This window comes from Balaenoptera borealis (assembly GCF_965194805.1).
Source record: "Balaenoptera borealis genome assembly, chromosome: 4".
NCBI lineage: Eukaryota > Metazoa > Chordata > Mammalia > Artiodactyla > Balaenopteridae > Balaenoptera > Balaenoptera borealis.
Genome location: NC_138861.1, coordinates 89,928,631 through 89,940,700, shown reverse-complemented (window position 1 = coordinate 89,940,700; position 12,070 = coordinate 89,928,631).

Sequence of the window (12,070 nt, the reverse complement as noted above, 5' to 3'; positions counted from 1 at the left end):
AGTAATGAGGCCAGAGATCAAAACTAATCATATGAATTATGAACAGGAAAGAACCTGGAGGGCTATGATGATATTGGATATAAAAAATTAAAACTAAAATTATATGAACTGTGGTTTCAAGAATCAAGAAAAATGAGAAAAAAATTTTAAAACATATGTAGTCTATCTCCAGCTATTGATATATTTAATTCTTTCTTATTTATTTTATTCATTTAACTAACTCATTGTTATTGGGCACTACTGTATGTACCTAAAATAACTAAAACACTTAATGAGCCAAATCTTGTAGATAGAAGCTTGAACCAGAAGTTCAAGAAACTCAAGTGACTTCTTAATTTTATTTTGGGTGTGAAAATGCTATAGTGGTTTTTTTTTTTTTGAAATCCTTATCTTTTAGAGATACATACTGGAAAATTTAAGGATTAAATTATATGATCTCTTGATGCTTGCTCCAAAATGATATGGGGTAGGTGAGGGTTGGATGGGGGTAGAGGTGAAGCACGATTGACCATGAGTTGTTAATTGTTGAAGCTGGGTTAGGTGTATGGGGATTATTACACCATATGCTTATGCACATGTTAAAATTTTCCATAGTAAAAAGTTAAATGAAATAAAACCTACAAAGTGAAAAATAAAAAAAAAGAAGAAATATTTTCATCTCCATGTGTAATTGATTTCAACACTGGTCATGACTGGAAGTTCCTAACTTGCTGATCAGACTTAGGTTGATTTTCATTTCCTTTTTTTAATTAAATTTTGCAATTTCATAGCATTTTCTTAAAATTTTGCAAATTCAAAAATTACACTTTTATCTTCAGAAGTTATTAAAGTCTCATATTTTTAATGAAAAAAAAAAAAGAAACTCAAGTGAGCTGTTTTTTAACTCAACCCAATTTTTTCCTAGAAAAAAATGTGTAAAAATTGTATTAGCTTTCTTACTATATCTTTCCTATGCTAATGTTTTTTAGGAACTCCTCCAAGCCCATCTCAAGTCTTCAAGCACTTTGTAAGCAAACCTTACATTTTCCCTCATTAATCAGGGAATTTTTCCTGAGTTTGCTTCTCCTTTTTCTTCTTAAATGATTTTTCGAGTATCTTTTATATCAATTACTTGTAGCTAGATTACTTTACATTAATAACTCCTATAAATTGCATACTTATAAAGGAAGTGATGGTATTTGCCGGAGCTCTCTGAATGCTATACAATCACATTTTATAAAATACTGAGCTGTCTATGATTTTCATCTGAAGACATCATTGGAAAGAGGAGCTAACTAAATAGACAATGCTTGTTTGCCAAACCCAAAACATCTGATTTAATATGGAATGTCTTCTCTAAATAATATTAGTAGAGGGAAATGTAGGCCACTGCCAGGAATTGTAATACAATAATAGTATTTACTGAGAAAATTCTCTGTCCTCTTTTTCACACACACAGTTACATTTAATGCCACAAATAACTAAGCAAACTGATTTTATTATGTTAATTTTCCACATGTGAAATGTGAGGCTAAGAAAGTTTGAGAAACTTGACTTACAGAAAGGTGAAGAGATGACCCTTGGAAGCCTGTTCATACATTTAACTATTACAAACTAAAGAAGCATAAAAATATTGGTGATAAATTTAACTCTTGTATTCACTGTAATATTTACCTCCTACTTATATACATTACATAAATTACTATCAAAGATTTCTTCTAATGGTTGTATTTATCCTCAGATGCACTGTATTAGGTTAATCCTATTTTCCTCTATACAGCCCTCTGCTATTTTAAAGAGTGAATAGATGACTTAACTTAAAATTTATTATATATGATCCACATTCAGGAAACTACTTCTCAAACAACTATGAAATTACTTGTTTCTTATATTTCCCATATTCTCTTCCCTATACCCTGAACCTAGTACCTCCCCAGATGTTTTTCTGTTAGTTAGTTTCATCATTTCCCTCCTATTTAAATTTTTCAAGCTTTATTACACATATATGTGTGTCCAAATGATACATGATTTAGTTTTGATTGAACATTCTATAATATATTACATTCTTTCTTCTCTACTTACTTTTTGGCAACTCAGTTTTAAGTTACTAGAATTCATATTGTTGTGTAATTACCCCTAACTTTATGCCATTATGTGAATAGACAACAAATTATGTGTACAATTTTCCTATCAATGAGCATTTGAATTATCTTCAGGTTATTATTTCTATTATAATAATAATTATTATTATTATAACTACTATTTCTATTGTAACTATTACTAACAGAACAATGGTATAAATATCATTTTCCTTTTCTTTTGGTTCAAATATGCTAAAATTTATCTTGATTATTCCAGAAAGTGCAATTGTTGAGTAATAGGGAATATGACTGGTCAACTTTAAAAGAAGTAGTGCTAATTCATTTTCTAAGGCATTCTATACTTCCCACCCCTTCAAAATGAATAAATAGCCCTATTGATCCATGTCTTCTCCAACATTGGTGTTATCAGAGTTCTTAATTGCTTCCAATAGAATGCACAAAAAATGCGATTTTAAAAGAAATTTCGATGCACATGTCCCTTATCACTAATGAGGTTTAGCTTCTCTTCAAATCTTTTTAGCAACTGGTGGTTCCTCTTCTGTGAACTGACTTTTTAGGATTTTTGTCTATTTTTCATTTGTATTATTTATCTTTTGTATTATTGATTTATAAGAGTTTGTGATTCTTAATATCAATTACTGACATGTTCTGTCAGTTTGAATACATAAAATGTAAATATCAATATGAAATAAAGTATATAAGAGGAATATGGAATTTGTGTGTGTGTGTGTGTGTGTGTGTGTGTGTGTGTGTGTGTGTGTGTGTGTGTGATAGTTGGGAGGCTAAGGCTAAATAGATCATTCTGTTTGCGTCACCGTGCAGAGTCTTTCTCCGCAACTGTTAGTACTGAACACAAATATCTAAACATTTAGGTAAACGTGTTCTTATGGTGAGTCTCAATTTAAATTTTATCCTCAATCTAAAATTACTTACTGCTAGTAGTAAAATAAAAAAATATTTGCTAACTGCTCTTTTGATCAACATAATACTTCAGAATTAGAGGAATTTTAATATCATATTACAGTAGACCACTACCTTCCTATGTTTTTATCAACTGCCATTTGGAAACAATGTTGCCTTCATTTCTATGAGACATCAAGTAGGTTTACTGGGTAATGTCCTAGCCACGCATATCACTTCAATTTTGCATGGGTTAGCAAAGAGCATTTTCCTAAACTTTAGAATATAGCTACATCATATTCATATTTTTCTTGTCTGGTTAATATAATACGAATTGTTCACCTTTCAAAATGTTTTATGAGTCTCTAAGCCTTTGACCACTTTATTACATTTTTATTATTACACCATCTAACACAATTATATTTCCGTTGCCCTGCTGTCGATGATCTTCCTCACTCTGGTCATAAATCTTGCCCTCTTGAATTCTTCCTGTTACTGCTAACCTAGCATTGGAATTGATTCATAGATATTCATTTTCTCCTGAGCACTTATCAATACTTTTCAGATTCTCAGTCCTTTAATGAATTAAGATTTCCTTAAAATTCTATTTCCTTTGGTGTCAAAATGATGATCAATTATCTGGTTCATTTTTCCCCTTCAATTTCTGAACTTAAGGATTTTAATATTTCTCTTTCTGATATTTCAATCAAAGACTGAAATCATTCCATTTTAGAGTAATCCATTTTGGATATTGAAAAAGCGTAACTTGTCCAATTTTCTATGAAGAAGGATTATTTTTGCATTTGAGCAAATTCCTCCCTTGCTTTACCTCATCCACTTAATACCTTGCCTTGCTGCAATTGTTAGTCACTCCCCCCCCCCACCCAATATACTGCCTACAGAAATGCTGAAATTCTGTTTTGTTTTGTTTTCTTTTCTCAGGTTCCTTAGTTTTACCACGATCATTATTGTTTCATTAGGGAAAAAACATTTTGGAATATTCAATTTACATGTTATACACTATTTTCTCTAGTTTTATAGAAACAGTATGTATAATATCTGGGAGAAGGGGTCATTATTTTGCCTAGTTACAACAATCTGCAACTTTCAGTGGACATTTACCTCTTTATGGCTCAATGATTCTAATTAAAATTGGTGTAAAACTATTTGATGCCTCTATATTTCATAATCCTTGAAAGTCTGGGCTCAACCCACCTTTCCAACATTCCCACCCCAGACATTTTCTTATACACTCTAGGATTTTCTCCTCCGTGATTCTGGTTAGTTTATTTGTGCATTCCTAGAATTACCTGAGTTGTTCTTAAGATCGATAGGTACTTGTCATGAAACTTAATGCATATATTTTTGTTATGAACTCAGCTGAATCTTTTGTTCCTTTTTGAAGATCTTGCCAATTATGCCGTGTAGTCCTACACTTGTCTCTTCTTTCTTTCTGATGGTATGGTTAGAGTTAGAAGTGTGAAATACATACGTGTGCCATGCACGCATCAAAATCCAGGTTTTTTTTTTTAGTGGATTGAAAGGAGGGAAACCTAGTCCTACGAGGAGCAAACAGTGTTACCTCCACTGTTCCTTCTTTTCTTAATACTTTTAGGGCTGTGTGAGTCGGCTGTTGAATGGAAGGGGGCTGACTGATTATTAAATATAAAATGTAAACCTATCATTCATTTCCTCTAGTTGTATTTCCTCGTGATGTACAAGACAACCGAGAAATACATTTGACTTAGGAGGGCATTTTCAAAGGAGTATGAGGAAGATTTAGTGAGGTAAAATTTGGTGAAGGTCAAATTCTACACAACGTTGTGCAAATTGTATCCCAATTTGTTTTGATGGATTGTACTTGACAATTAATTAGAACCTTATGAATAAACATTGAAAGGTAGATTTCATTAAAGAAAATATGGTTCAGCCCTAAAAGCTCTATGGCTTTAGAATAATAACATTGATTATGATAGTTTCCAGAAACTTAACTCACAAAATATCTCACAAAAGTTCAATGTAAACACATTTTATTTTAACTTCTATATCATAGCTTTTAGATTAAGTTTTAACTGAATATATATGTATATATATATCCATATATCTATATGTATATGAATGGATATGTATATTCATATGTGTATGATTTCAACCCAGATTCTCAATTCTTTGGTTTCCTTACCTCCTATAGTATTTTCCTTTATTCTCCTTCCACTCCCATAGTTATCTTAAGTTTACTATCACTAATAACTACACCATCTCTAAAGATTTAACTTTAATCACTGCACCACTAGACCACTACTCTTAAGTACTTTTACTCTAGAATCCCTCATTCCAATATTTTAAAAATCTTTTCAAGACTTCCAATCTATTAACATTACTACTTTTATAAAACAAACAAATAATAGCAACAAATAGCATGATGACTTCTCTCATTTAAAATCTATAAATGCACAAACTGCAAATGAGCACTGAGGAGCAAGGAGTTAAAACTGTTGGCATGTATTGTGTTGCTTCCTTGGGAAGGTGGGGAAACTCCTTTGAGGCAAGGGAAGAAAAGAGAGCATGCATCTAGGCTAATATCCTTGTCAACTGCACTTCCAGGAAAGTAAATTGAGGGTATTTATTAGAAGGAAGGACATATCTATAGGATGTTCCCTGCCTAAAGTATATCTTATACTAAATAAACCTGAGACATGGCTCACTGGATAAGGTCATGTAAGCTATGCAATTGTCTGTAGTATAAAACAGATATGTTCCATTACGTAAATTCTGCCTGCTGTGTGAGGTGACATGCAGACCCCATGCAGACCTCATTAGAGACTTCATTTATTATTCTGGGCCAGAGAGTGCATGTCTGGTACAGGAATACAGGACCAACATAGCTGTCCTCAACATCCTAGCTCTCTCACTAATTCTTCTGCCCCTCTTAAATGACTAATTACTTGAAATTATTAGCAAATCTTGATCTCTGATTCATGTAATTTTGGTTATGTGTCCTCTGATTTGGCTCATACACTCAACGTTTTACAGGAATCTTCCTTCACGTTAGTGAGTATGTTTACTTTTGTGCTTTCCAAAACAACCATTTTGCGTCCTCTCTTCCCTCTTTAAACGTCTAACCCACCAAAGGAAGCTGAAGGCTTTACTCTACACTAGTTTCAGAACAGGGATGTAATCAAGTGAGAATTCCATAATCCTCCTTATTCAAATTTACCAGCCAACCTGCAGTGGCAATTAAACATTCTCCTTTTCCTCTTCCTAAAATGAAGAACACATTTCTGCATTTGTCTAAGCCTAACTCCTCTTTGTGCCCTAGATTCAATATATTCTAATCACTTTAGCATTTTGTCCTGACAAATTTTCTCTCTTTTCTACATCATCAAATTAACTCTTTCTACTTGTTCATTTTCGTTAGCTAACAATGTGGTCTATTATTTTCTTAAGGTGTTCTTACATTTTCTATAAGACCTCTTCATTTGCTACTAACCAGGTTTCTGCTCTTGTTCCAGACTACCCACTGAAAGAGTTGTCCCAACCAACTCCCTCTAATCCCCTACCCCGAAGTCTCCCCTTGATCCAGAGCAACCAGACCTCTTACCATATCACTCCACATCAATCCCTGAAATCTGTGTTGCAAACTATCCTCTATGCTCTTGCTGCTTTCCTGTTTAATAGCTTCTCATTGAAGTAATCTTTCACATGTCTTTGAAAAACTTGTTTCATTTGACTTCTGTGACAATATAATCTGTTTTCTGTCTAGACCAGGCTGTCCCTTTTTTATTTCTTTTACTGAATATTTTTTCTGTTTAATCTTATAATTTTGAGTACCCCAAGCCTTGTGCCTGTGCCTCCTTCTTTTCTGTGCTTTCTTCTCCAGATCCTTTCATTCAGTGCCATCAACAAAATTCACATCATACATACGAAGATGATTTTGCTCCTAAGCTCTACACCTATATTTCAATTGCTGATTTATTTCTACTGGAATATCTGTTAAGATATTATACACTTAACTTGTCCAAGATCAAATTATTGTACTTGATTCCCAACTGGTTCCTCTCTCTTCCCAGTAATCCTTACCAGTACTAATCAACTGCTCAAGCTAGCATCTTTAATCTCTCTCTTTCTCTTATCAAGCCCTTTACTCTTGTAGTTCTCTCTGCTTTGAAATCTAACCACCTCCAACAACCCTAATTTCTTAACTCATATGTTAACTCTGTTGAGTGTTTTTCCTGTTACCTCTGTTTACTGTGAGCCTCCTTTCTCAAGTTACAATTTCTTAAATGATCTCATTTTGTTTCCTTTAGATAATTATCATTGTTGAAATTATCTTGTGTTTATTACCATGTTTCTCTCTCTCCTTACTAGAACATGTGAAGCATCAGAGAAGGGGCCTCGTCTGTTTTGTTCAGGGATATTATATAGCATATGAAAATCACTTAGGAATGAATTGATACATTTCCAGAAAATCTAAGTTTGACTCACAGATCCACCAATCGGTAGGTTCATGACCTTTTAAGGTTACTTAAGCACTGTGAACTTGTTTCCTTATCCGTCAAAATAAAGGTATTAATACAGCTTTGCTGCTTACTTACAGAATGCATGATATAGTACCAAGCACAGTGTCTTATACCTAGGATTAACACACATATTTTCATTTCCTTCCCATTCTTCTTAGGCAAAGTGTACATAATGTAAATCACCTAGTTGAAATATGGATATGGGTAATTCAAATTATTAGCTTATATGTAGAGATCTTTTAACATACTAGGCACTGTTCTAAGTGCTTTTCACATATTAACACATATATTTTCATATAATAACCCAGCAATATAAATCCTATTGTTATCCCCATTTTATAGACTAGGAAAATTGTGAGGTTTGATATTATCGAAGTTGACTTAGCTATTAAGGGCTAGGTTTCCATTTGAGCAGTCTAGCTCTACAGAAGGTAGAGCTTACCTTCAGGGTATACTGTTTCCACTTAGAAATGAAAAGTGTTCATGCATCTTCATGCTCAGTGTGTGTGTGTATGTGTGTTTGAGAATGTGTGTTTGTTTGTAAGAGAGAGATGATAAATAAGATTGAAAATTACCAAATTTGTGTTTCATAAATTTTAAACACATGATTTAGTATTTCTCTTTTTCTCCTTTAAATTTTCCAGAAAAACAAAAAGGTCATTGTTCTATGATCCCTCTTATTTGCAAAGGAAATAGAGAAGTGGTGGAGATAATAAAATTTCCAGTACTGTCAATCAGGAATCACCTGACCAGGTCTTGATATTAGATGCTGTATTCTTATTTAAATGTTCATGTCATTAAACTACACTTCTTTATTTTATTGCATGAGATGAAATTAAGCGGTGCCAAAACTTAGTCACAACATGCAATTACGTGGGGCAGTCTTTCTTTAAAACATTGTTCAACTGTTTTAGACTGTGCTATTTTGGTGAAAATTAAGCCTTTTTAAAATACCAATTTTTTTTTTTCTTATTGAAACAAAATAATACCTAAGTTGCCTAAGCAGTTTTATAGACATAAGTAAATGTGCAAAGGGCTTCCTGGGGGTGGAGCTGTATGATCCCCATTACAGTCAGTGGGGATCATTGACTTTAACGGGAATCATGTAGCGAGAGGCTCATGCAACACTTCACAAAATTTGAATTAGGGCCTTTTGATTTTAAAAAAAAGGAGCCATATTTACTTTCAAAAATATACTGGGATTTTTTGTACTTTTATATATTCATTTCCTGGATTTACATCTTTAGACAATTTTTAAATGAAGGAAAATACAAAACAATTAATTATGTCCCTTTTTTATGTGTGTATCTTTATAATTAATAAAGATAACAGTGTTGTAAAATCAATTCCTATTGCAACTGATTAGATATCTTTGTAAAAAATAGCACAATAGTATACTTTCTTCCCTGAAAGCAGTCACCCAATACAATAAAATAAAGAAAAAGTTAATATAACTACTTAATGAAACAGAAAAGGCACAACATTTCATGAGAGGAAGCTAAATCAGAATATATATACATATGTGTATGCACACACCCAGCTCTGTGCTAACTGTATTAATTGCCATAGCAACTTTGTGAGAAGGGTGTTTTTTAATACATTTTTGCAGTGGAAGAAACTGAGGAATTTACACAACTAGTTTCATATTACACCACGTCTTCAGTTGTGCTCTCCAGAAACAGGCTCCGGGATGAAGATTCCTGTGCCTGGGTTTCTAAGTGGTCACAGGGAAAATCAATCAGAAAATGTGTAGAAGAAACAGGACAGGAAAGGGAGAACACCGAGTAAGGGTGAGATCTCAGGCAAAGTCCCACAGAAAGACATTTCAGCTTGATTCCTCCATTCTCTCTAGTCATTCATTTGGGACCCTGGGGGCTACAAATTCCCAGTAATGTCTGGGTCTCTCTGGATATGGGCAAAGCAGGCTCAAGTTGCTTAAGAGCTGCAGTCTGACTGTTAGAACAAGAAAGCATACTGAAGTGTGTGCTGGAGGGGAAGAGGGAGAGACAGAAAATGGTAATAGGGATCTAGGAAGATCTGATCAGAATACCAATACTGCAAGCCAGGCATAGCCAATAAGCAGCAGAGCCAGGTTCTTAACCCAGGAATTCCATTCCCAGAGCCCAAAGCCTGATTTAAAAAATTAGAAGTGCTAAACCAGCCTTTTAATACAGACAGAGGCTGTGTTCAGGCAACAGAAAAATCTGTGGGACTTTTTCCACACTTCAGAATGGCTGAAGAGGTAGTTGTAATTAACATACATGCCAGTGCTCCATCTTTGCAACAAGTCCACATTATTTTATGTAAATGTATTTCTGGTTGCTGGTCAAAGGGCACAAACTTTCAGTTATTAAATAAACAAATTCTGGGACCTAATGTACAGCATAGTGATTATAGTTAATACTGTATTGTGTACTTGAAATTTGCTAAGAAAGTGGATCTTAAGTGTTCTCACCACACAAAAAAGGTAATTATGTGAGGTGATAGATATATTAGTAACTTATTAAATGATAATGGTAATCATTTCATAATGTATATGTCTATTAAATCATCATATTTTTACACCTTAAAAAATCACATGTACAATCTAAATATATATACAATCTTTTTTGTCAATCATATTTCAATAAAGCTGGAAAAATTAATAATAACAAACAAAAAAGTAAATATATTTTTGGAATCTTTATATTTCCTTTATTTACATGATTATTCTTGTGCTAATGACACTTAAAATTACTAAAGTCTCAGAATACATCTTTATATCAGGTGGACATACTTATTCTCATTTGCTCTCAATAACATTGGCTATTCTTGGTTTTGTGAAATTGTGTACAAAAATTAGAATTGACCTTTTCAATTCTATATGCATACATATTAAAAATTTTTCCATGAGATTTTTATCGGGATAACTTTGAATCTAGGGATCTGCTTGGAAATAATTAACATCATGATGGTATTTAATTTCCCAAACCATTAATATATTGTATTACTACATTTATTTAGTTAATTCCCTATAATTTTTCTATTAATTATTCATTCTTTATATTTTCCTCTGGACAATATTCCCAATAATTAATTATTTTTCTATCTGTATCTCTCCATTACAGTCATTTTTTGAGTTCTTAATTTTGCTTATTATATATTTCAGGATTAGAATTTCACTTGATTCTCTTTTATCACATCTGTTTCTCTTTTATAGCACCCATTTCTTTATAGCATCTGTTTCTCTATCTTGCCTTTTAACTCTTTGAACATAGCAAGCAGATATACTACAGTTTATTTAAAGAATTCCAATAACTGGACCCCTGGTTTTCTGTTTCTGTGGTCAGTTTCTTCCCTTACTTTTCATTCATGCTATATTATCTTCTTATATGCCTGGAATTTTTTATTGTGTGCTAGATACTGGGCTTGCACAATTCTTTGTAGTAAATAATTTGACGGCTAGGGTAAGTTTCTCTTCGTCCAGAAAGAATTCTATGTTTGTTTATGGATATTCCTTACCTTGAGGGTGAAACACTTCAGGATTCCAACCAGGGTATTAGGTTCTACTGAGCTCCCTCTGCAAATGCTTACCTCTCTGGGCCGTTGTTTGTCCCTGGAACCTTGGCCAGTGATTTTTGATATAGTTTTATTTCTTACACATCTTCAAACACAATATTAGTATTTATTCATTTTGTGTAGTGATCTTTAATGGTAAATTTTAGATAAAATTGAAAAAGAAAATGTGCTACTTTGAATCCTTGAGAAAAAATGGTGTTGGATCAACGAGCTGTATATTGACAAAAAAATTTTAAAGGATATTATTAAAAAATTTAAAATGATGTTATTTCCCACCTGTCTTCAACATATATTTCAAATAGAGCATAGATTTATATTCAGTTATAAAAATTTAAACTTGAAATGTTTTAGAAGAATACAAGAGTGATACAAAGCTAAAATCCCCCACTAAAAAATCAAATATTTATAAATTTCACTGATACAAATTAAAATCTTTCATATGATTAAAATATAAAGCTAAAAATGACTGGAGAAAATATTCGCAAGACATATTAAGAAATACAACATTACCAGCACCCACTCAATCATTACACATTCCTTTGTCTCCAAAGAAACTGTGATTCTAATTTCTAATACCATAGGTTAGTTTTGCCTGTTTTTTTGATATATACATACTTAGATTCACACAATATATATTGCTTTTTCATCTAGCTTCTTTGGTTCAACATGTGTAACTCATTCAGGCTGTATGTAACTGCTGTTTTTTTTTTTACTACCATTTCTGTCTAGGGTGATATTTGATTGAATTTGCTAATAAAATGCAGTGTTTCACTGATAAATATAAACTAACTGTTGTTATAATGAACACAGCCATTATAAAAATCTCTGGGTTTAGAGTTTTGAGAATATACATATGAAATATTTTCTTCCTCCCAAAGATATTTTGCTAAACTAATGGATGAGAAATTTTAACAAATTAATTTTCAAACAATGTTGATGGAGTAAAATAGAATAGAATTAAAACATAAGAAACAACAGTTTTCAGAAATTGGACAACAGGTAATACAGGAC